Below are 25,675 nucleotides of genomic sequence, written 5' to 3'. Positions count from 1 at the left end.
ATGCAGCCAGTGTCCCCATTGCAGCCTGTGTCCCCATTGCAGCCTGTGTCCGCCAGTGCAGCCTGTGTCTGCCAGTGCAGCCTGTGTCTGCCAGTGCAGCCATGTGTCCCCAATGCAGCCAGTGTCCCCATTGCAGCTATGTGTCCCCATTGCAGCCTGTGTCCCCATTGCAGCCTGTGTCCCCAATGCAACCTGTGTCCCCAATGCAGCCAGTGTCCCCATTGTAGCTATGTGTCCCCATTGCAGCCTGTGTCCCCATTGCAGCCTGTGTCCCCAATGCAGCCTGTGTCCCCATTGCAGCCTGTGTCCCCATTGCAGCCTATGTCTCCATTGCAGCCTGTGCCCCCATTGCAGCCTATGTCTCCATTGCAGCTGTGTCCCCAATGCAGCTATGTGTCCCCAGTGCAGCTATGTGTCCCCAGTGCAGCTATGTGCCCACCAATGCAACCTGTGCCCGCCAGTGCAGCATGTGCCTGCCAATGCAACCTGTGCATGCCAGTGCAGCCTGTGTCTACCAGTGCAGCCTGTGTCCGCCAGTGCAGCCTCGTGTCCCCATTGCAGCCACGTGTCCCCAATACAGCCCTGTGTCCTCAATGCAGCTCTGTGTCCCCAATGCAGCTGTGTCCCCATTGCAGCTCTGTGTCCCCATTGCAGCTCTGTGTCCCAAATGCAGCCATGTGTCCCCAATGCAGCCATGTGTTCCCAAAGCAGCCTACCTTTTGTAGGGGAAGGGAGAGCAGAGGAGAGCTACCGCTGACTGGTTGATCAGAGCGCGGGGAACATAACAGCTTTCATTTCAATAGCTGTGTGTTCCCCACTGTGCGCCGTCATCTACAGCCCCTCCCCCTTGTCCAGGCACTTTGATAAACAGATCACCCGTCCAATCCTGGGACGGGTGATCTGTCTATCAAAGTGCCCGGACAAAGAGGAGAGGCTGTAAATGACGGCGTGCGGCGGGGAACACACAGCTATTGAAATGAAAGCTGTTATGTTCTCCGCGCTCTGATCAACCAGGCAGCGGCTATCCTATCCCTTCCCCTACGATTGCTCCGACAAACCCAGGCTGCCGACAGTGCTCGCCCCCCCACCTCCAGGCAGCCCACACTCGCCAGCCCTCAAAATCCACTGGCAAAATGCTGTCATGGTTATGCAATAGAGTTTTGTCTGTCAGCTTACCTGTCTCCATGTGTTCATCTATAGAGACCAGCTGACTCTCACCTGACTGCTTTTATAATCTCTCCTCTAGCATGGCTCCACCCTGCTCCTATCACAGAACTCTATATTAACCTCTGCACTGCAGGCCAGCCCTGCTGATCAACCTTTGTGTGTTTTGGCTTACTTTTCCTGCCTGCCGTGTGCTCTACGTTTGTTTCTGTTACCGACCTTGGCATGTTCTCAACTATTCCTGTCTGCTTGTGACCCTGACCTTTGGCGTGTCCCCGACTATGCCTGTTTGCCTGTGTCCCTGAACCTTGGTGTGAACTCTGTTGTCCTTGTCTGCTTGTGGCCCCGACCTTGGCTTATTCCCTAACTATCCCTATCCTCCTGTTGCCTAACAGGAGAAGGGGACTCCAGAAGGCACAGATTGGTATTGCAATTCAGATATATGTCATAGAAAGGGCTTATAGGTTTGAGCCTCATTGATGCCAGGGGAGTGTGTGGCATTGAGGCGTTTCTATCCACATAGTTTCTCTTTGGCACACTTTTTTATCCCAATCTCCACCCCTGGGATCCTTTGGGACCACTGCCAAAACAATAAAAGAAATCAAGGAAGTATTAAATCTATGGTAAAGGTCTAGGTGCCTACTCACTGCTGTAACCACGTTTCCTTCTGCTTAATAGTATACGTGGTCTTTGATTCTGCATCGTAGGTGTCTGATGGTTTTGCCTAGGTAAAACACGCCACATTGGCATAGCATGAGGTATACTACTCCCTCAGTGTCACAGTTTGCATGAAATTTTGGGGTGAAAGTTTCCCCGTTTGGTAGTGTGAATGTCTTTCCTGTTTTGACCCATGGGCAAAAGGGGCATTTACCACATTGAGAGATCCCTAGTTTCGATGATTTGTGTTTTGGGGTGGTTACATAGTGACTAGAGGTTAATTGGTCACCCAGGGAGCTGGTTCGTCTGAATGTAATTTGGGGGTAAGGGCCAATGTATTTTTTGATAATGGGGTCCTCTTGGAGGATCGACCAATGTCTGCTTAGAATGCCTCGAAGTTGTTCATGTTGTTGGGAAAATTTTGTGATAAATCTCACCGAGGGATTAGTTGTAGTAGATTTTTTGTTGAATAATAAAGAATTCCTTGACTGGTGTATAGCTTTATTGTAGGCGCTACGTAATATTGTTTTGGTGTATCCCCTCGCCAGTAGTCTACTACGGAGTGCATCCGCTTGAAATTTGAATTCCTCTGTATGAGTACAGTTACGGCGTAATCTTAGGTACTGTACGTATGGGATACTTTTGATAAGTGGTCTGGGGTGAGCACTTTTTGCGTGTAGCAGGGTGTTCCCTGCGGTTTCCTTCCTAAATAGTGTAGAGGCTAAACAGTTCTCCTTATCTTTCAAAATAGTCTAAGAAGGTTATCTGTTGTGGGTGGGAAGAAACTGTGAATTTGAGATTCAGATCATTATGATTAATGATCTGAATGAATTTATCAAGTAGATCTTGGGTACCTGTCCATACCAGAAATATATCATCGATGTAACGTCACCAGATAAGGGCGTGGTCAGTGTAGAGGGTTAAGGCTTCATCTGAAAAAATGGTACGTTCCCACCCCCCCAGGTGCAAGTTGGCGTAGGCCGGTGCGCAGCATGTGCCCATAGCCACGCCTTGTACCTGGAGGAAGTGGGAACCTTTAAACAAAAATAGTTGCGGGTAAATACAAATTTTATCAGTTCCAGAATAAATTCACAATAGTCCCAACTGTAGTGGTCCTGCTCCCGTAGGAACATGCGTGCCATCCCGATGCCCTGCTCGTGAGGGATGCTGGAGTAAAGGGACTCCACATCCAAGGTCACGAGGAGGGCATCGGGAGGGACGGGCAGTCCCTCTATTTGTTTAAGAAGATCTAATGTATCACGGGTATAAGATGGAAGACCCAGTACATGTGGCATTAGGACGAAGTCCACGAGGCGACTGGCATTCTCTGTTAAAGACCCGATCCCAGATATGATGGGACGACCAGCGGGCATCGTATAGTGCTTGTGTACTTTTGGTAGGGCATAGAATGTGGCCTCTCTAGGTTTTTTCACATTTAGATAGTTGTATGTGTCTTGGTCAATCAGACCTTCTTGGAATGCTAATCCGATAATACCCAGGTATTCTTGTTTGAATTCTATAATACGAGTCTCAGGTAGGCGGGAATAGCAATGTTTATTATGTAGAATCCTCATGACTATGGATTCATAATATGTTTTCGTCATGAGGACAATATTCCCGCCCTTATCTGAGGCCTTAACCTCTAGGTCTGGGTGGTCTCGTAGAGTTTGGATCGCTCGTATTTGAGGGTGAGTAAGATTTCCTGGACTCAAAGGGGTGGTCATCTGTTTAATATCACTGATAGTTGCCATTAAAAACGCCCAAATATTGGGGTTAGTGGATAACTCCGGAAACCGTTGTGATTTAAGTTTAAATTTCTTGATTGTAGATATGGGTTCAGTTGGCCCCATGGTGTCTGGAACAGGTGCGGGATGTATTGATTTTTGTGATTGATTGGGTTCTTGTGGTGATTCATTTTCCTCTAATAGAAGTATTAAGTCTCGCAGGACTCGAAAGTCCTCCATAGAAAAATGTTTCACTTGTTCTGAGATGAATTTATCTTGTTTTGTTTGTAAGACTTGTTTGTCAAATAGGAACTTGTAGGTTAAATTGCATGAAAAAAGATAAACATCTTTTATCGTTTCATATTTGTCTATGTTCGTAGAGGGGCAAAAGCTGAGTCCATATTTGAGGACATCGAGTGTTTCTTTCTCAAATTGATAGGGAGTTAAATTGATGACTTCAAGTCCCGATGTTAGGTCAGGGCCATCGTGTCCATGAGTGCTGGAAAATTTGCCTGTGCAGCATGTGACTGAACATGTGCGTCTAGTGTGCTTTGTCTAGTATGAGAGGGACGTTGAGTGAGGGGTGGGGGGAGAGAAATTTGCGAGTTGAGTCCTAAAGATTGGACTGAATCAGTGGGAATTAAATTGGTTCAGCCTACTTCAGTAGAGCCGATAGTATTAGGTTGTGCCATATTTTGTGCTTGAGCGTTTAAGATTTGAATTGCTTGAAGGGCTGTAGCGCCCAAATATTTAGGTTGTGTTGATAGTCTCTCATTTTGTTGTGTTGTGTGACCTTGTTTCTGGGGATGTGGTAGTAAGTGAGTGTCTGAGTTGGGTGGACATTTTTTGGAGGAGGGTGTATAATAGCCTCCACCATAGTCACGTTTTCGTGCTCCTAAATTATTATGAGTATTCGCAGTATTTTTTTGGCCCTGTCTAGGAAGAGATGAGGAGGATCTGAATGAGGAGTCTGATTCGGTATCCTCATCTGTAGCTCTCTCATTAGTATTGGTTTTTGTGCTACGGCGGTAGTTTCTAAGGCCTTTGTTTTGTGTTACATTGTGCCAGTGATAGGCGAAGCCTTCAGAGAAGGCCAATCGATCTTTCGATAATTTGTTTTGTTTTTTATAAATGATATCTTTGGTGATCCTTGTTATATAACCTTTTATTTCATGAACCCGTTTAGGAAATAATGTATGGTCCCTGATGTTCTCATTGGAGGTTTGTAACAAAAGGATCTCTTGATCCAAAGTGTTCAGTTCTGTTTGATAGTGAGAAATCAGAAGTTTCATGAGTTCAGAGCTACATTGGGTCAAAGCGTTTTCCCATGCGATTTTAAGTTCTGGAGATGTTACTTGAAATGAGGGGTAAAGTTGAATCCTAAGGCCTAGAGGATTGATATTTTCTCTTATGTATTTCTGTAGAAACTCTATGTGCCAGTGTAAATTAGCTTTCTTTTTAAGGGAGCGTTTTAGTTTGGCCATATATTGGTTAATCCCTATTTCCTGTTCATTATCAGTGTTACAATTCGTTTGAATTTCCGTCATGTAGCCCAACCAGCTTTGCCCAATAAATTCCATAGTACAGAGAGGTAAGATACAAATACAAACTAACTTAAGGATTTTCAAAAAAGAGAGAGGGGGGGGGGGGGGGGACTGAGGGGGAAAAATAACCCAGAATTATTGTATAATATCGTGTATTAGCTGCAGCGTAAGAAAAAAGGGGGGTCAACTATCACTAAATCAGGGTTGCCCAGGTGCTTCCACCCATAATAGAGATTAACTATTTAAGGTATCATCGCATAGTGGTCATGCGGATACCTGTATTGTTACATGTGTCACGTCCTGTATAAATTTGTATGAAAGGAGGGACATGGATTGGGCTATGGACTTTTTAGGCACAATAATAACTATAGTTGATATAGGTTTAAAATGTAGTTTATTAAAGAATATATTAAAAAAGATAAGGATATAAAAAGAGAAGTAGATACAGAATTCAGATATTAATCACACATTTACAAGTTATACAAGTTATACACTCCATACATAGCTTAATGGTATAGTGGTTAATTGAGTACTGATTGGGAATACCAATCCTGTTTACATACGATTGCAATATATTTGACACCTAAGCTATGCGGTGGTAGCAGCCAGTATCTGAGGTTTGCTGCACCGCCGAAAGAAGTTCGCTCCCAGCCATCCACATGGCCAGCAGTTGAATGCTAACTTGGCTAAATTGCTAGCACTTCAACTGCCGCCTTTTCAGTTGGTAGAGTCTGCCCCCTTCCGTGAGTTTGTGGAATGTGCGGTTCCTCAGTGGCAGGTTCCCAAACGCCACTTTTTCTCACGGAAGGCTATTCCGGCTCTCTACCAGCATGTGGATAGCAATATCTTGGCCTTGCTGGACAGGGCAGTCAGCGGTAAGGTGCATATTACCACTGACTCATGGTCCAGCAGGCATGGACAGGGACGTTACCTATCTTTCACCATGCACTGGGTGACTCTTCTGGCCGCTGGGAAGGATGCAGGACAGGGTGCAGTAGTGTTGGAGGTTGTTCCACCACCACGCCTCCAAAATGTTACTAGTGGTGATTCTGCCACACCTCTCTCCTCCACCCCTCCTTCCTCCATGGCCTCTTCCTGTGCTGATTTGTCCTCGGAACCAGCTGTGCTCCGTAGGCGTTCAAGGGGCTACACAAGCACGCAGGCAAAAAGACGTCATGCGGTGCTTGAGCTGGTGTGCTTGGGGGACAGGAGCCACACTGGGGCAGAGATTCTGTCAGCTCTGCAGGGGCAGGTTCAGAGGTGGTTGACATCACGCCAGCTTAAGGCAGGTATGGTGGTTTGCGACAATGGCACCAACCTCCTCTCCACCCTCCGACAGGGACAACTTGACCCATGTTTACTCACGTCCTTAACTTGGTGGTGCAGCAGTTCTTGGGCAGGTACCCGGGCTTACAGGATGTCCTGAGGCAGGCCAGGAAAGTCTGTGTGCATTTCCGCAGGTCATATAATGCCAGTGCTCGGCTGGCTGACCTCCAAAAGGAATTTAACCTGCCCAAGAACTGCCTACTCTGTGACATGCCCACCAGGTGGAACTCAACGTTGGCCATACTGCAGCAGCTGCACATGCAGCAGAGGGCCATCAATGAGTACTTATGCGACTATGGCACCAGGACAGAGTCAGGGGACCTTGTTTTTTTTCCCCATGCCAGTGGGCTATGATCAGGGATGCATGCACTGTCCTGTCACCATTTTAGGAGGCCATAAAGATGGTGAGCAGTGACAGTGCATGCATCAGTGACACTGTCCCTCTTGTCCACCTGTTGGAGCACACGCTGCATGGAATAATGGACAAGGCACTTGAGGCAGAACAGAGGGAGAAAGAGGAGGACTTCCTTAACTCTCAAGGCCTCCTTTATCCAGACAGTGTTCCTGCGTGCCTGCCGATCACACAGGAAGAGGAGGAGGATTGTGTCAGCATGGAGATGGAGCCTGGCACTCAGCATCAGCAGCAGTCTTCAAGGGATCATTTACAGTCTGAAGAAACCCATGGACTTGTACGTGGCTGGGAGGAGGTGGCTACGGATCATGTCATCCTTAGTGACCCAGAGGACTCTGGACCGAATGCCTCAGCAAACCTATGCTGCATGGTCTCCCTGATTGTCAGGGTACCATTGGCGCCGGACCTGGGCGTCGGCGTACGCCTATGCGCAGGCGCGCTCCATTACGCTCTTTTCAGCAGGTCTCTGTTGTTCCCGGGCGTCAGCACGGCGCTAGGGCGCGCGCGGGTACGCGGCGCTTGTGCGCGCGTGCGTGTGCACGTGCGCGCGTACGGGCGTGCGCACGTTAGCGATAGCGCCGGTTTGGCGCCAAAGTGCACATAAAAGTTCCTCTGTGCCTCTGGCACATTGCTGCTTCGTCTCAGCTTCGTGATCCGTGTTATTTGAACTTGATTATTTGCTACTCATCTGACCCGGCTTGTCTGACCATCCGCCTTGCTCCAATCCGACCCCGGCCTGTCTGACTACTCTTCTTCTGCCTGCCTGATACCATTGCCAACTTCTGCCTGCCTACCGACTCTGTCTCTGCCTGCCGTTTGCCTGTCTTATACCCCTGCTGACCCGGACCGTCTGACTCTGCTTGTGCCTGCTGTTACCCGCGCTGTTGCACCTTCAGCTTCAGCTCCAGTGATCTCTGCATCTCCAAGTGTTCCAGCTTGCTGCCTCCAGCTTCACCAGATCTGCAGTCCAGCCATCCCTGAGGGATCTCTCATCACTTCAGCATCAGAGACTCTGCTCTTCAGGCACTCCTACCCCACTGTGCTCAGGAGGCCACTGTTCCCACTCCAGTGGCTCCTGAACCAGCGTTGTATGAGAGGTCTTCTCCTACAAGTCGGGCTCTACTACCAGGTACCTAACACTGATTCTGCGGAAGGATCCTCGTATTCGTGGTATCAAGGGGAGGGATGATTACTGGCTGGCAACCCTCCCTGATCCATGTTACAAGGGTAAGGTTGCGGACCTTATCTTGCCGTCGCAGAGGGAGCAGAGGATGAAACATCTTCGGGAGGCCTTGCAGAAAGGTTTGTGCAACGCGTTTCCAGAGCCTGGGAGGTTACAATTTCCTGGTCCTCCTGGACAACGTGTTGCTGAGGCTTCAATCAGTCACAGAAGGAGCGGTGGAGAAGGTGGCCGTCTGACCGATGCGTTCAGACAATTTTTTAGTCCGCAGCCCCAAGGTCTTATCAGTTCCAGCAACCATCGCCAGCGTCTGATTCACATGGTGCAGAATTAAAGTGGAGTTCCACCCAAAAATGGAACTTCCACTTTTTGGATTCCTCCCCCCCTCTGGTGTCACATTTGGTACCTTTCAGGGGGGACCAGATACCTGTCTAATACAGATATTTGCTCCCACTTCTTGGCATAGATCACCGTGGCGCTTGCGGTGGCCTATCCCGTCCTCCCCCGCTGTATTCTGTGAGACACAGAACACAGCAGGGACCTGAGAGGACACGCAGCGCGACTCGAGCATGTGCAGTAGGGAACCAGGAAGTGAAGCCGCATGGCTTCACTTCCTCATTCCCTTACCGAGGATGGCGGCGGCAGCAGTCGAGAGCCGAAGGACAGATCGGCTTCGGCTGCCGACATCGCAGGCTCCCTGGACAGGTAAGTGTCCATATATTAAAAGTCAGCAGCTGCAGTATTTGTAGCTGCTGGCTTTTAATTTTTTTTTTTCAGCGGACCTCCGCTTTAACTAGGAGCAAGATCAGACTTGGACAACTTTTCCCACCGAAAATCCTCTGGGTTACTGGGTCTTGAGGATGGATCACTGGCCAGAGCTTGCACAGCATGCAATTGAGCTACTGGCCTGTCCTGCATCCAGCGTTCTTTCGGAACGCACATTCAGTGCTGCTGGAGGCTTTGTAACCGATCACAGGGTGTGCCTGTCCACCAAATTGGCTGACCTTCATAAAAATGAATCAGTCTGATGCTGATGTAACCGATTGATTTTTTTTTTAATGTGAGATCCCTTCAAGGCTGCTATGCTGATGCTGAGTGACTATCCTGTTATGCTGAGTCACAATCCTCTTCCTCCTCAATTTTCATGCTGATAGCTTGTAAGAACATTTTTGGTTCTGGTCATCGCCACCAGTGGCCAAGGCCCAATTTTTCTGCCCCTGTTTAACAGGGGCATATAATTACAATTTTTGATGCAATACTTTGCAGCAGGGCTCATTCCTGCGCTCCAACTATAGCATCTGTGAGGGGTTGCAGTGTTATGGAAATTTTTCTGCCCCTGTTTAACAGGGGCGTGTAATTACAATTTTTGATGCAATACTTTGCAGCAGGGCTCATTCCTGCGCTCCAACTATAGCATCTGTGAGGGGTTGCAGTGTTGTGGCACCAGTGCCTAAGGCCCAATTTTTCTGCCCCTGTTCAACAGGAACATGTAATTACAATTCTTGATCTAATATTTCACAGCATGGCCCATTCCTGCACCCACCAAGAGTAACTGTGAGAGCATACAGTGTTGTGGCAACACCACCACCACCTCCATCACCAAAGGCCCATTTTTTCTGCCCCTGTTCAACAGGTGCATGTAATTACAATTCTTGATATAATATTTCACAGCAGAGCCTGTTCCTGCGCCCACCAAGAGTAACTTTGAGGGCTTACAGTGTTGTGGCAACACCAACACCTAAGGCCCCAATTTCTGCAGAGTATATAGGGCAGGCCCCTACTTTAAAACATCCAACTTACAAACGACTTCTACTTGCAAACGGAAGGAGACAACAGGAAGTGAGATGAAATCTACCCCTAGGAAGGGAAATTCTCTCCTGTAAGAGTTAATATGGGAAAAACGTTTCTCCTCTTCACTGATGCTTTATCACCAATCCTTGTTTCACTAAAAACCCCAAATTTTCAAAAAACATTTGTCATTGGGACAGAAAGTTAGGTGAAATCTTCTGAAGAGGTGCACAGACAGCAAAACAAATGTTACATGAGTGATAACCCTTCCCTATGTTTCCCAAAAAGCTTAAAAATGTTTTTTTCTTTTGGCTGGAGCTACACTTTAAAAATGTACCAGTTCAAAATTACAAACAGATTCTACTTAACAAAAAACCTACAGTCCTTGTCTTGTTTGCACCGCCTGTATACTGATGTTCAGAGTATATAGGGCCTGGGGGCCCCACGCCTTTCCTTTTTTTAATTTCCCTTAATTCCCCTTAATATCCATACAAGACCCAAAGGGCCTGGTAATGGACTGGGGGGGGGTACCCATGCCGTTTGTCTCACTGATTTTCATCCATATTGCCAGGACCCGACATTACATTAAAGTGGCAAGCAGTTTTAAATTACTTTTATTCCTTTAAAAATGTCATTTTGTGCAGGGACTGTACTAAGCACGGGAAACACGCGCCACTTTACAGGCATACTATAGGCACCCCCCAAGGTACGATATTTAAAGGAATATTTAACTTTTTTTTTTCACTTTAAGCTTCATTAAAATCACTGCTCCCGAAAAAACGTCCATTTTTGAAACTTTTTTTTGCATTGATACGTGTCCCCTGGGGCAGGACCCGGGTTCCCAAACCCTTTTCAGGACAATAATTTGCATATTAGCCTTTAAAATTAGCACTTTTGATTTTGAATGTTCGAGTCCCATAGACTTTAATGGGGTTCTAAAGTTCAAGCAAACTTTCGGTCCATTTGCAGGGGGGTGTTCGGCTCATCCCTAGTAGGGAGGTTACCTTTCCTTCACGGCGCACTGGGTAACTCTGCTGGCAGCTGGAATAGATTCAGGACAGGGTTCAGTGTTGTTGGAGATTGTTCCCACACCACGCCTCCAAAATGCTAGTGGTGATTCTGCTACAGCTCTCTCCTCCACCCCTTCTTCTTCTTCTTCCTCTATGGTCTTTTCTGCAGATTTGTCCTCTGAACCAGCGGTGCTCCATAAGCGTTCAAGGGGCTACGCAAGCAGTCAGGCTAAAAGATGCCATGCGGTGCTTAAGTTCTTCCTTGGGGACAGGAGCCACACTGGGGTAGAGATTCTGTCAGCTCTTCATGGCCAGGCTCAGAGGTGGTTGACGCCATGTCAGCTTCAGCCAGGAATGGTTGTATGCGACAATGGCACCAGCCTTCTCTCTGCCCTCCGACAGGGACACTTGACCCATGTTCCATGTTTGGCACACATCCCGAATTTGGTGGTGCAGCGATTCTTGAGCAGGTACCCAGGCTTACAAGATCTCCTGAGGCAGGCCAGAAAAGTCTGTGGTCATTTCTGCCGGTCATACAACGCCAGTGCTCGGCTGGCTGACATTCAAAGGGAATGCAACCTGCCCACCAACTGCCTCATTTGTGACATGCCCACCAGGTGGAACTCAACGTTGGCAATGCTGCAGCAGCTGCACACACAGCAGAGGGCCAGCAATAAGTACCTGTGCAAGTATGGCACCAGGACAGGGTCAGGGGAGCTTGGCTTCTTTTCGCCACGCCAGTGGCTACTGATCAAGGATGCATGCACTGTCCTGTCACCATTGGAGGAGGCCACAAGGATGGTGAGCAGCGACAATGCATGCATCAGTGACACTGTCCTTCTAGTCTTCCTGCTGGAGCACACGCTTCGTGGAATCATAGACGGGGCACTTGAGGCAGAACAGCGGGAGGAAGAGGGGGACTTCCTTTCCTCCCAAGGCCCCCTTTATCCAGATAGCATTCCTGCGGGCCCGCCAAACACACAGGAAGAAAAGGATGAGGAGGAGGATTGTGTCAGCATGGATGTAGAGGATAATACTCAGCAGCAGTCTTCAAGGGATGGTTTTCAGTCCCCAAAAACCCAAGGAGTTGTATGTGGCTGGGAGGAGGTAGTTACGAATAATGTGATTCTTAGTGACCCAGAGAACTCGGAATCGAATGCCTCTGCAAACTTATGCTGCATGGTGCTCTGGTCTGATGAGACTAAAATGTAACTTTTTGGCCATCAAAGAAAATGCTATGTCTGCCGCAAACCCAACACATCACATCACCCAAAGAACACCATCCCCACAGTTAAACTTGGTGGTGGCAGCATCATGCTGGCATAAGGGCTTACCTGTACGTCCCTGCCTCCCAGCGGTCGGAACCCCCCCCCCCCCCCCCCCCCCCCCGTGCCTGCGGCAGTTGGATTCGTTACAGGAGCGATCGGTGCTGAGGGGGAGGCCACCAATTCATGGCCACCCCCTCGCGATCGCTCCTGATGAATGGAATGCTTACTCTGCTTCTGTAATGTAAACAGAAGCAAGGAAGTGATGTCATCTCTCCTCCTGTCGGTCTTTTCGTTTTCGTTCTGGCGCCGAGGAGAGAAGACATCAAGTAAGTTTGCACTACACATACACATAAATTTGCACCAACACTACACATACAGTAGAACACGCAGGCACACTAATCACCCCCAATCACCCCCCCTGCACCCCCTGTCACAGTGACACCAATAGCAGTTTTTTTGTTTTTTTTACTGATTACTGCATTGGTGTCATTTGTGACTGTTATAAGTGTTAGGGCAGTTAGTGGTAGGCCTCTTTAGGTCTAGGGTACCCCCCTAACCCCCCCTAATAAAGGTTTAACTCCTTGATCACCCCCTGTCGCCAGTGTCACTAAGCAATCTTTTTTCTGATCGCCATATTAGTGTCACAGGTGACGCTAGTTAGCCAGGTAAGTATTTAGGTTCACCGTCAGCTTTTTATAGCCCCCATATACTACCTAATAAAGGTTTTAACCCCCTGATTGCCCCCTAGTTAACCCTTTAACCAGTGATCACCGTATAAGTGTTACGGGTGACGCTATTTCGTTTGTTTGTTTTTTATACCCGCTGTTTATTACCCAATAAAGGTTTAACCCCCTGATTGCCCAGCGGGTGATATAGGTTAGATTTTAGGGTCAGTTAGTGTCTGCGTCGCCCCAGGCAGGGTCAGGTTAGTGCCAGTACTGCTAACAAGCATACACCTCCCTTATGCCGCGTACACACGAGCGGACTTTATGGCAGACTTTGCCCGGCGTACTGGATTTCGTCGGACAATTCGATAGTGTGTGGGCTCCAGCGGACTTTGTTTTCTCAAAAGTTGGATGAACTTAGATTTGAATCATGTTTCAAATCTGTCCGACGGACTCGAGTCCGGTCGAAAAGTCCGCTCGTCTGTATGCTAGTTCGACGGACAAAAAGCCACGCTAGGGCAGCTATTGGCTACTGGCTATGAACTTCCTTGTTTTAGTCCGGTCGTAAGTCATCACGTACGAATTCATCGGACTTTGGTTGATTGTGTGTAGGCAAGTCCGCTCATTCAGAAAGTCCGTCGTAAAGTCCATCGAAAAGTCTGCCGGGCAAAGTATGCTGCAAAGTCCGCTCGTGTGTACGCGGCATAAGTGGTATAGTATCTGAACGGATCGATATCTGATCTGATCAGATCTATACTAGTGTCCCCAGCAGTTTAGGGTTCCCAAAAATGCAGTGTTAGCGGGATCAGCCCAGATATCTGCTAGCACCTGCGTTTTGCCCCTCCGCCCAGCCCAGCCAACCCAAGTGCAGTATCGATCGATCACTGTCACTTACAAAACAATAACAACACATAACTGCAGCATTCGCCTGATCCCTGCGATCGCTAACAGTATTTTTGGTAGCGTTTGTTACATTTGCTGACAGTCTAGGAGCTTTTTTACCTGTGAGTCTCATTACTGTACCAGTACAGTGCCTTGCAAAAGTATTCACCCCCTTGGCATTTTTCGTGTTTTGTTGCCTCACAACCTGGAATTAACATGGATTGTTTGAGGATTTGCATCATTTAATTTACAGAACATGCCCACAACTTTGAAGATGTTTTTTTTTTTGTGAAGCAAACAACAAATAGGACAAAATAACAGAAAAAGTCAATGTGCATAACTATTCACCCCCCTAAAGTCAATACTTTGTAGCCACCTTTCTCTGGCTATCACAGTTCCAAGTCGCTTTGGATAAGTCTCTATGAGCTTGCCACATCTTACCACTGGGATTTTTGCCCATTCCTCCTTGCAAAACTGCTCCAGCTCCTTCAAGTTGGATTTTTTGCGCTTGTGAACAGCAATCTTTAAGTCTGACCACAGATTTTCTATTGGACTGAGGTATGGGCTTTGACTAGGCCATTCCAACACATTTACATTTTTCCCCTTAAACCACTCAAGTGTTGCTTTAGCAGTGTGTTTGGGGTCATTGACCTGCTGGAAGGTGAACCTCCGTCCTAGCCTCAAATCACACACAGAGTGGTACAGGTTTTGCTCAAGAATATCCCTGTATTTAGCACCATCCATCTTTCCCTCAACTCTGACCAATTTCCCAGTTCCGACTGCTCAAAAACATCCCCACAGCATGATGCTGCCACCACCAAGTTTCACTGTGGGGATGGTGTTCTTTGGGTGATGTGATGTGTTGGGTTTCGGCAGACATAGCATTTTCTTTGATGGCCAAAAAGTTACATTTTAGTCTCATCAGACCAGAGCACCTGCCTCCATACATTTTGGGAGTCTCCCACATGCCTTTTCGCAAACTCATAATGTGCCATTTTGTTTTTTGTGGAAAGTAATGGCTTTCTTCTGGCCACTCAGCCATAAAGCCCAACTCTATGGAGCGTACGGCTTATTGTTGTCCTATGTACAGATACTCCAGTCTCTGCTGTGGAACTCTGCAGTTCCTCCAGGGTTAACTTAGGTCTCTGTGCTGCCTCTCTGATTAATGCCCTCCTTACCTGGTCCATGAGTTTTGATGTGCGGCCGTCTCTTAGCAGGTTTGCTGTTGTGCCATGTTCTTTCCATTTGGTTATGATAGATTTGATGGTGCTCCTAGGGATCATCAAAGATTTGGATATTTTTTATAACCTAACCTTGACTTGTACTTCTCAACAACATTGTCCCTTACTTGTTTGGAGAGTTCCTCTGTCTTCATGGCAGTGTTTGGTTAGTGGTGCCTCTTGCTTAGGTGTTGCAGCCTCTGGGGCATTTCAAAAAGGTGTGTATATGTAATGAAAGATCATGTGACACTTAGATTGCACACAGGTGGACATCATTTCACTAATTATGTGACTTCTGAAGGTAATTGGTTGAACCAGAGCTTTTTATGGGCTTCATAACAAAGGGGGTGAATACATACGCACATGCCAATTATCAGTTTTTTATTTCTGAAAAATAGTTTTATGTATATATTTTTCTAATTTTACTTCACCAACTTAGACTATTGTGTTCTGATCCATCACATATAATTCAGATTAAAAAAAAACATTGAACTAAAGACTGTAATGTAACAAAATAGGTAAAAAGCCAAGGGGGGTGAATACTTTTCCAAGGCACTGTAAATTTAGAGCCCAAAATGGCAAATTGAAGGTACAGTAATGAAGAGGCCTACACATTTCTGAGCATGACAGATAGTGAAGAGGAAGTCACTCATCTGTCAGATTCAGGCTCAGAATACGAACCTGTAGACAGCAGCACCCTGACAGATAGCTCTGACGATGGAGTTGTGGTCCCTGCCAAGGTCAGGCGTACCAGACCCCGACTTCTTCTTCTGTTGAGGTGCAAGAACTGCAGGGCTCTCATATGGAGCAGAGAAGTACTAGCGCCGCTATTCCTTCTGGTGACCTGGCAAGCACCAGCGGCCTAGTACACCCTGGTCGTACATCCAGCACTGCAGTAACACTTGGTGAGATGGCGAGTCCCATAAGTGCAGTTCAATCTGGCGAGGTGGCAAGCACAAGTAGTGTCCTGCTGCCACCAAGAAGAAGACAAAGACAGGCCCGGTGTGCCCATAGTGTCCTTCCTGCAAAATTCGTCAATCCTAATTGGGAGCCCACCACTTCTGCACCACCTTTACTTCCCCCATTCACTGGCCAACCCGGCATTCAGGTGGAAACAGTTGATTTTACGTCACTTGATTTTTATTCGCTGTTTTTCACAAAAGATCTCTATAGATCTATTGTGAACCAAAGTAATCTGTATGCGGGTCAATTCATCACCGCTAATCCCCAGTTGTCCTACCTTGCCAGAGATTGGAAACCAATTACAGTTTCCGAATTTAAGACCTTCTTGGGCCTATTACTTGACATGGGCATAGTTAAAATGTGTATGTTGCGGTCATATTGGTCCACTGACCCAATTTTCCATATGCCCGTGTTTTCTGCTTCCATGGGCAGGGCACGATATGAGCAGATTTTGCGGTTCATGCACTTCAATGACAATGAACTCTGTCGATATGATAGGCTCTACAAAATTTGGCCCCTCGTAAACCACTTCAGCCAACGTTTTGCAGACTTGTTTACTCCCCATCAAGTTGTCTGCGTTGATGAGTCCCTGATTACGTTTTCTGGCCACTTGTCATTTAAACAGTATCTTCCCAGAAAGCGTGCCAGATATGGGGTCAACATGTATAAGCTCTGTGACAGGGCCACAGGCTATACATGTAGATTTATGGTTTACGAGGGAAGAGATAGCCACGTATAGCCAATACCTGCCCTGGCTACATAGCGCTGGCAAGATTGTGTGGGACTTGGTGTCACCCTTATTTGGAAAGGGGTACCATTTGTATGTGGACAATTATTACACGAGCGTGCCACTTTTTAGTCACTTGTTTGATCTTCAGATTGGAGCATGTGGAGCATCTAATCGCCGGGGCTTTCCCCAGCGGCTTGTAGATTCCCATCTTAGGCTGGGGGAGAGAGCCTTCTTGAAGTGTAATAACTTGCTCGCTATGAAGTGGAGGGATAATAAGAATGTTTTAATTCTTACTTCCCTTCATGCAGACACGATGGTCCAAATTACTACGGCAACTGGTGTTGTGGAGAAACCCCTCTGTGGTCACAAATATAACCAAAATATGGGAGGGGTGGACCTCAATGACCAGTTCTTGACGCCGTACCTAGTTGCCCGTAAGGCCAGACTCTGGTATAAAAAAGTGTCTGTTTATTTATTTCAATTGGCTTTGCTGAACGTTCATGTGCTATACAGAGTTTCAGGACAGACTGGATCCTTCCTTAAATTCCAGGAAGAGATCGTCAGAGCCCTTCTGTTTCCAGACGGTGCTCCACCTCACCTTCCTAATCCAAATGCAGTAAGTCGGCTGCATGAGAGGCATTTTCCTTATGTCCACCCGAATACCCCTACCCAACGAGCCCCCCAAAGAAAATGTTGTGTCTGTAGAAAGCACGGATATAGGCGTGACACCCTTTATTTTTGTCCCTCTTGTCCTGACAATCCTGGTTTTTGCATTGGTGAATGTTTTGAACGCTACCTTACACTAGTGGAGTTTTAGCATAGGGTACAGCATTGCACAGACTAGGCACACTTTCACAGGGTCTCCCAAGATGCCATCGCATTTTGAGAGACCCAAACCTGGAACCGAACCATTACAGTTAGTTACAAATAAAAGTGCAAAAAAAAAAAAATAAAAAATAAAAACAAGTAAAAAATAATTAAACACAAAAAAAATATAAAATTAAAAAAAACAAAAATAGTTGTAGTTTTATTGTTCTCTCGATCTCTTATTCTCTCTCTATTGTTCTGCTCTTTTTTACTGTATTCTATTCTGCAATGTTTTATTGTTATTATGTTTTATCATGTTTGCTTTTCAGGTAGGTGATTTTTTTACTTTACTATTTACTGTGTTTTCTTGTTGACCATTTTTTGTTTTCAGGTACGCCATTCAGCTGCAGTGCGGATTTATTTATCTTGACAGCAACAGCGATTGCTCCCACGATACATAAAACTGTGACTTCAGCGCTGTCGGAGGTGATTTCACCACCACAGTTAAAAAAAAGAGCATATATGCAGAAGCATGGGGGCAGCAGGGGTAGAGGAGCAATTTTTTCCTAACTTTTGGGGTGGATGCCCCCATGCTTCAGCATATATATATTTTAGGCACAGGTTGTATTAAAATATGTTTTAGTTTTTACTATATTTTTTTTTGTATTTGCTTTGCAGGTATGGTAAGTCTTACTGTTATATTGTAATGTTACTTTGTTAACCATCATTTGCTTAGCAGGTACGCCATTCGGCTGCAGCGCGGATTTTTTTATCTTGACAGCAACAGCGTTTGCTCCCATGATACATAAAGCTGTGACTCCAGCGCTGTAGGAGGTGATTTCACCACCACAGTTTAAAACAAAATGGTGCATGTATGCCCATCATTAGAAGTGGGTGGATGAAGGGAGGCATTCTAATGGTGGGCATACCCACCGATTAATCTCTTTTCTTCGTTCAGCCCACAGGCTGCATGAAAAAAAAGATTACAATATATGCCCAACAAGGACCAGCAACGTACTGGTATATTGCTGGACTTTGGGTGGTTATACCAGAATTATGCCTGCGGGTAGGGATGAGACGAACACCCCACGGTTCGGTTCGCACCAGAACCTGCGAATGGACCAAAAGTTTGTGCGAACTTTAGAACCCCGTTAAAGTCTATGGGACTCAAACATTCAAAATCAAAAGTGCTAATTTTAAAGGCTAATATGCAAGTTATTGTCCTAAAAAGGGTTTGGGGACCTGGGTCCTGCCCAAGGGGACATGTATTAATGCAACAAAAAGTTTTAAAAACGGACGTTTTTTCAGGAGCAGTGATTTTATTGATACTTAAAGTGAAAAAAAAAGTGAAATATTCCTTTAAATATCGTACCTGGGGGGTGTCTATAGTATGCCTGTGAAGTGGCACGTGTTTCCGGTGTTTAGAACTGTCCCTGCACAAAATTACATTTCTAAAGGAAAAAAAGTCATTTAAAGCGGGGGTCCACCTATCTATCGTTTTTTTTTTTTGAGTTCATTCACAAACTTTTCTTCTCAGCATTACATACTCACATATTGTGTGTAATATGTCCGCCTGTGTCAGATTTCGTCGGAAAGAATAACTTATATTATTCACTGCAGGCAGTTTCCATCTTCATTTTGGGCATTTGAAGCCCACAAGCATTTATTTCCTGGATGTGGTGAATGCTGTGCTCCCAGCATTCACCGCTCATTCCCGCACATGCTCAGTGGCATCCTGGGAAGCCTGAGACTAGCTCCCAGGAGTCTGGGAGAGGCTAGAAACACGCCTACTCCCATGGGAGGAGAACCAGGAAGTGCAAAGAAGAATAGAAAAATTAAAGGTAATTACGGCGATTTAAATTTTTTAAACGGCATGTCAGCATCTAGGCAAGAGAATACATACAGATATTGTTCAAAATTTGGGTGGAACCCCGCTTTAAAACTGCTTGCGGCTTTAATGTACTGTCTGGTCCCGGCAATATGGATGAAAATCATTGAGAAAAATGGGGCATGGGTACCCCCCCAGTCCATTACCATCCCCTGTGGGTCTTGTATGGATATTAAGGGGAACCCCGCACTCAAATAGAAAAAAGGAAAGGTGTTGGGCCCCCAGGCCCTATATACGCTGAACAGCAGTATACAGGCGGTGCAAACAAGACATGGGCCAGGAGGTTTTTGTTAAGTAGGATCTGTTTGTAATTTTGAACTGGTACACTTTTAAAGTGTAGCTCCAGCCAAAAAAACTATTTTTAAGCTTTTTGGAAAACATAGGGAAGGATTATTACCCCTGTAACATTTGTTTGTTGTCTGTGCACCTCTTCAGAAGATTTCACCACACTTTCTGTCCCAATGACAAATGTTTTTTGACAATTTGGGGTTTTTAGTGAAACAAGGATTGGTGATAAAGCATTAGTGGAGAGGAGACACGTTTTTCCCATATTAACTCTTACAGGAGAGAATTTCCCTTCCTAGGGGTAGATTTCATCTCACTTCCTGTTGTCTCCTTCCGTTTGCAAGTAAGAGTCGTTTGTAAGTTGGATGTTTGAAAGTAGGGGCCTGCCCTATATACTCTGCAGAAATTGGGGCCTTAGGTGTTGGTGTTGCCACAACACTGTAAGCCCTCACAGTTACTCTTGGTGGGCGCAGGAACAGGTTCTGCTGTGAAATATTAGATCAAGAATTGTAATTACATGCCCCTGTTGAACAGGGTCAGAAAAATTGGGCCTTTGGTGGTGGTGGTGCTGGTGCCACAACACTGTAAGTCCTCACAGTTACTCTTGGTGGGTGCAGAAATGGGCCCTGCTGTGAAATATTAGATCAAGAATTGTAATTACATGCTCCTGTTGAACAGGGGCAGAAAAATTGGGCCTTTGGTGGTGGTGGTGCTGGTGCCACAACACTGTAAGTCCTCACTAGACATGTGCACACTGAAATATTTTGTTTCGGAATTTCATTTATGTCCGAAAAATAAATTTATTTAGTTAATTCCGAAATTTGTTTTTATTTATTTAGTTTTTCGTTAAAAATTGCATTCGTCCGAAAATCCAAATTAAGGTTGAATCTGTCATTGAAGGCTTATGGTGTCTGTCGAATGTTCAAAGAAGATTCGACGGAGCAGCTAAACTGTACGACGCCGTATAGTTTACCTGCTCCGTCGAATCTTCTTAGAACTTTCAACAGACACCATAAGCCAAAGTACGTGTGTACCTAGTTCTAGCTATTTTACTGCTCCTCCTCTTTGGTTACAATCAGCCAATAACATTCATCATCATCATTATTTTTATTTATCTTTTCTCCCCTACGTCGAATCTTTTCTCCCCTACGTTGAATCTTTTCTCTCTATGTCAAATCTTTTCTCTCTATGTAGAATAATCTTGGACTAATAGAGTTAAGGTTAGGCACATTCGACCACAGGTTTGATGGACACAGATTGTTATTGTCATCATCATGTCGAATCTCCTATCTATATCGAACTGCAACGAAAATGAAAATAAAGCATTTGTTTATGTCGGATCTTTCGTTTTTCGGATTCTGCACTTTCATTATCGTTTGTTAAAACGATAACGAAAATACCTGAAATTCGGACGAAAATGCATTTGGACGAAAATGAATGCACATGTCTAGTCCTCACAGTTACTCTTGGTGGGCGCAGAAATGGGCCCTGCTGTGAAATATTAGATCAAGAATTGTAATTACATGTCCCTGTTGAACAGGGGCAGAAAAATTGGGCCTTAGGCACTGGTGCCACAACACTGCAACCCCTCACAGATACTCTAGTTGGATCGCAGAAACAAGCCCTGCTGCAAAGTATTGCATCAAAAATTGTAATTACACGTCCCTGTTAAACAGGGGCTGAAAAATTGGGCCTTAGGCACTGGTGCTGGTGCCACAACACTGCAACCCCTCACAAATACTCTAGCTGAGTGCAGCAACAAACCCTCCTTGCAAAATATTGCATCAAAAATTGTAATTACACGCCCCGTCCATCAGGGGCTGAAAAATTGGGCCTTAGCCACTGGAGGCGGCGCCCAGAACCAAAAATATTCTTACAAGCTATCAGCATGATCATTGAGGAGGAAGAGAATAGTCACTCAGCATAACAGGATAGTTACTCAGCATCAGCATAGGCAGTCTTGAAGGGATCTGACATTTCAAAAAAATTATTCGGTTACATCAGCATCAGGTGCTTGGTAGCTGGTGGTGATCCAAGACTGATTCATTTTTATGAAGGTCAGTCGATCGACCGAGTCGGTGGACAGGCGCATCCTGTGATCGGTTACAAAACCTCCAGCAGCACTGAATGTGCGTTCCGAAAGAATGCTGGATGCAGGACAGGCCAGTAACTCAATTGCATACTGTGCAAACTCTGGCCAGTGATCCATCCTCAAGACCCAGTAACCCAGAGGATTTTCAGTGGGAAAGGTGTCCAAGTCAGATCTTGCCCTTAGGTATTCCTACACCATGTAAAACAGACGCTGGCGATGGTTGCTGGAACCGATCATACCTTGGGGCTGCAGACTAAAAAATTGTCTGAACGCATCGATCAGACGGCCACCTTCTCCACCGCTCCTTCTGTGACTGACCGAAGCCTCAGCAACACGTTGTCCAGGAACAGGAGTTTGTAACCTCCCAGTCTCTGGGAACGCGTTGCACAGACCTTTCTGCAAGGCCTCCCGAAGATGTTTCATGCTCTGCTCCCTCTGCGACGGCAAGATAAGGTCTGCAACCTTACCCTTGTAACGTGGATCCAGGATGGTTGCCAGCCAGTATTGATCCCTCTCCTTGATACCACGAATACGAGGATCCTTCCGCGGGCTTTGCAGGATCAGGGAGGCCATGCAGCGTAGGTTTGCTGAGGCATTTGGTCCGGAGTCCTCTGGGTCACTAAGGATGACATGATCTGCAGCCACCTCCTCCCAGCCACCTACAAGTCCATGGGTTTCTTGGGACTGTAAACGATCCCTTAAAGACTGCTGCTGATGCTGAGTGCCAGGCTCCACCTCCATACTGACACAATCCTCCTCTTCCTCCTCCTCGTCCTCTTCCTGTGTGATCGGCGGGCACGCAGGAACACTGTCTGGATAAAGGAGGCCTTGAGAGGTAAGGAAGTCCTCCTCTTCCTGCCTCTGTTCTGCCTCTTGAACGCCTACGGAGCACCGCTGGTTCTGAAGACAAATCAGCACAGGAAGGCCATGGAGGAAGAAGAAGAGGAGAGAGGTATGGCAGAATCACCACTAGTAGTATACTACTACTACTAAATACTACTAGTATTTTGGAGGCGTGGTGGCGGAACAACCTCCAACACTACTGCACCCTGTCCTGCATCCTTCCCAGCTGCCAGAAGAGTCACCCAGTGTGCGGTGAAAGATAAGTAACGTCCATGCCTGCTGGACCATGAGTCAGCGGTAATATGCACCTTACCGCTGACCGCCCTGTCCTGCGAGGCCAAGAAATTGCCTTCCACATGCTGGTAGAGAAAAAGTGGTGTTTGGGAACCTGCCACTGAGGAACCGCACATTCCACAAACTCACGGAAGGGGGCAGAGTCTACCAACTGAAAAGGCAGCAGTTGAAGTGCTAGCAATTTAGCCAAGCTAGCATTCAACCGCTGGACATGTGGATGGCTGGGAGTGAACTTCTTTCGGCGGTGCAGCAGCTGGGGCAGGGAAATTTGCCTGGTACAATCTGACGTCGGTGTACCGATAGCAGATTGCCCCCAAGTACTTGGCTGTTACACACCTAATTCTACACCTTCATTCCTCTCAGTGCAGGTTTCAGAGAGGACTGAAGGTATAGTGGGGTTGGAGATCCCAGCTGATGAGGAGCAAGGAGAGGTCCGCTTGCCAACGAACTGCATGGCAGGTCAACATATGTCTGGTCAAGCATGTGGTGCCCAAGCGGGTGATGTTTTGGCCACGCGAGATACGCTTGAGACATATGTTGCAAATAGCAGCGGTGTGATCTGATGCACTCGTCTCAAAAAAGGCCCACACCAAAGAACTTTTGGAATAACGCACAGAGACAGCAGAGTCCTGCAAATGCGGTGCTCTGCGGTGTGCTGCAGTCCGGTGTGCTGCTAATTCAATCTAGAAAGCCCACAGGGTTTTCTAGATTGAATTAGCAGTTCACTAATGACTCTTTAACTAAGACTGTGTCAGCAGCATCGAAGCAATATTAAAGCAGAACAAAACCCATCAATTTATAGTAATATTTAACCCAAAAACCAACATTTATTATATTGCAGCTTAGTTGTGATGGCTACATTCATTTTCTTTTTTAGGCTTTTTTTCCTTTATTTTCACCTGGTGATCCAGCTAGTGCATCTGTTGTTTTCAAAAGAACAAGCTCTTCATCAAAATGTATCAGCTACAGAGATGAGAGAAACATTTAACACTAGCAGGGGTGCTTACAATGATCAGATTGTATTTATTTAAAACCTTTATCCCAAAAGGAAAAAAAAATGTTTGCTCTCTTTATAAAATTTTAGCTGGAGTTTGGCTTCAGTTTGTTAGTGTATTTAAATCTGCTAGAACATCTAACACTCCCCTCCCCCCAGACTGACAATTCTGTCCAAATGTGTCCACTGTGCTCATTTATGCAGAGATTGGCACTCTAATACCAGAGGTATGTTACTGGTCACCAGGTGAAAAACAGAGGGAAAAAAGCCTAAAAAAGAAAAACGAATACAGCCACCACATCTAATGATTGGTAAGCTGCAATATATAACATTTGTGGCTTTGGTTTTAATAGCACTTTAACAGTTACCTAAAACAGTTACATTCAAGGCATGCTGTGTTCGATAACTGTCACAGTTACTTGTTCTCTGGTTGGAGAATTAAACTTACCCTGACACCGGGATACAATAATCTCAGGAATTTGCTGCGGAATTTCCAATCTGACATTTGATCTTGAAAAGAAGAAAAGTTTAGAAATATAACGTACAGGTTATCATAAAGTGTGCTAGTTCTCTAAAATATATTAAAATATATGAAAAGCGCATATGTTATGGGCAGGGATGAGCGTATCTGCCTCTGAGGTTCCGTGAATCCCATTTGAGGTCTATTGGGAGTGAATCTAGTTATGCAATTCTTGCTATTTGAAGTGCTAATAGGCACGCTATTGTCAAATGAAAGGTATGTGAAGCCAGGCAGTGATGTATTTAGGTTTTGGGCTGCCCTAGGCCTAACTAAATTCATGTAACCCCTCATTTAAATACAATCCACTCTTCCTGCCAAGGCCACACCCATTCCTATTTAAGACCCACCCTATCATCTGTAAACGACACCCCTTCTAGACCCCCGCCCCCTCCATCTCCCCCCCAGCAGCAAAAATCCCACCTTTCAGCACAAATCCTCACCCTCATATAACCCCTTCCGGTACAAGTCCCTCTTCTCAGCCCAAACCCTTGCCTCAACCTCTCCTTTCCCAGCACAAATCCTCCCCATCTATTCCTTCCCAGCATAAATCCCCCTCTCAGCACAAATCCTCCCCCAGTTCCCCCTCCCAGCATAAATCCTCTCCCATCTTCCCTGGCTGGCATAAATTCCCCCTCTTAGCAAAAATCCTCCCCCATCTCCCCCTCCCAGTATTAATTCCCCCTCAAAGCACAAATTATCCCCCATCTCCCCCTCCCAGCATAAATTCCCCCTCTCAACAAAAATCCTCCCCCATCTCCAACTCCCAGCATAAATCCCCCCTCATCACAAATTCTCCCCCCTCCCAGCATAAATCCCCCCTCATCACAAATCCTCCCCCATCCCAGCATAAATTCACCCTCTCAACAAAAATCCTCCCCCCATCTCCAACTCCCAGCATGAATCCCCCCTCATCACAAATCCTCCCCCCTCCCAGCATAAATCCCCCCACATCACAAATCCTCCCCCCTCCCAGCATAAATCCCCCTCATCACAAATCCTCCCCCATCCCAGCATAAGTTCCCCCTCTCATCACAAATCCTCTCCCATCTCCTCCTCCCAGCATAAATCCTCACTTTCAGAAAAAATCCTCCCTGATCTCAAACCTGTGCCTCCTTCTCTCCCCTCCCAGTACACCCCCCCTGTTCCTTCTCCTGTTCTGCAAGAGCAGCTCCCTATGCTGCCCTAGACTACAGGGGACTGCCATATCTCAGCCCCCCACAGAGGGCACTACATGTCCCAGCAGAGCGGGCTGCCACCAGTCCTCCAAATACAGCATAAGGAGACTGCATAGCCTTCCACCCCCTGACACTCACTCCTTGACTGCCATACACTCCTCTCCACTCTTCCCTTACAATGGTGTCCTACCTGAGTCTGGGCTGCATGTTGCGCTGCATGGTGGGGCAGTGGGTGGGGTTTCTC

The 25,675-nt window shown here is 46.4% G+C and overlaps 1 pseudogene; it reads right to left on the bottom strand.

Annotated features, from left to right (window-relative positions):
• The window catches only part of LOC141145231 (NXPE family member 1-like), a 98,480-nt pseudogene that overhangs the window by 24,808 nt on the left and 47,997 nt on the right, over positions 1–25,675 (bottom strand).

The sequence above is a fragment of the Aquarana catesbeiana genome, linkage group LG05 (assembly GCF_042186555.1).
Source record: "Aquarana catesbeiana isolate 2022-GZ linkage group LG05, ASM4218655v1, whole genome shotgun sequence".
Taxonomy (NCBI): domain Eukaryota; kingdom Metazoa; phylum Chordata; class Amphibia; order Anura; family Ranidae; genus Aquarana; species Aquarana catesbeiana.
Note: the sequence above shows the minus strand (reverse complement) of the source record. Positions and strands in the feature narration are given on the sequence as shown.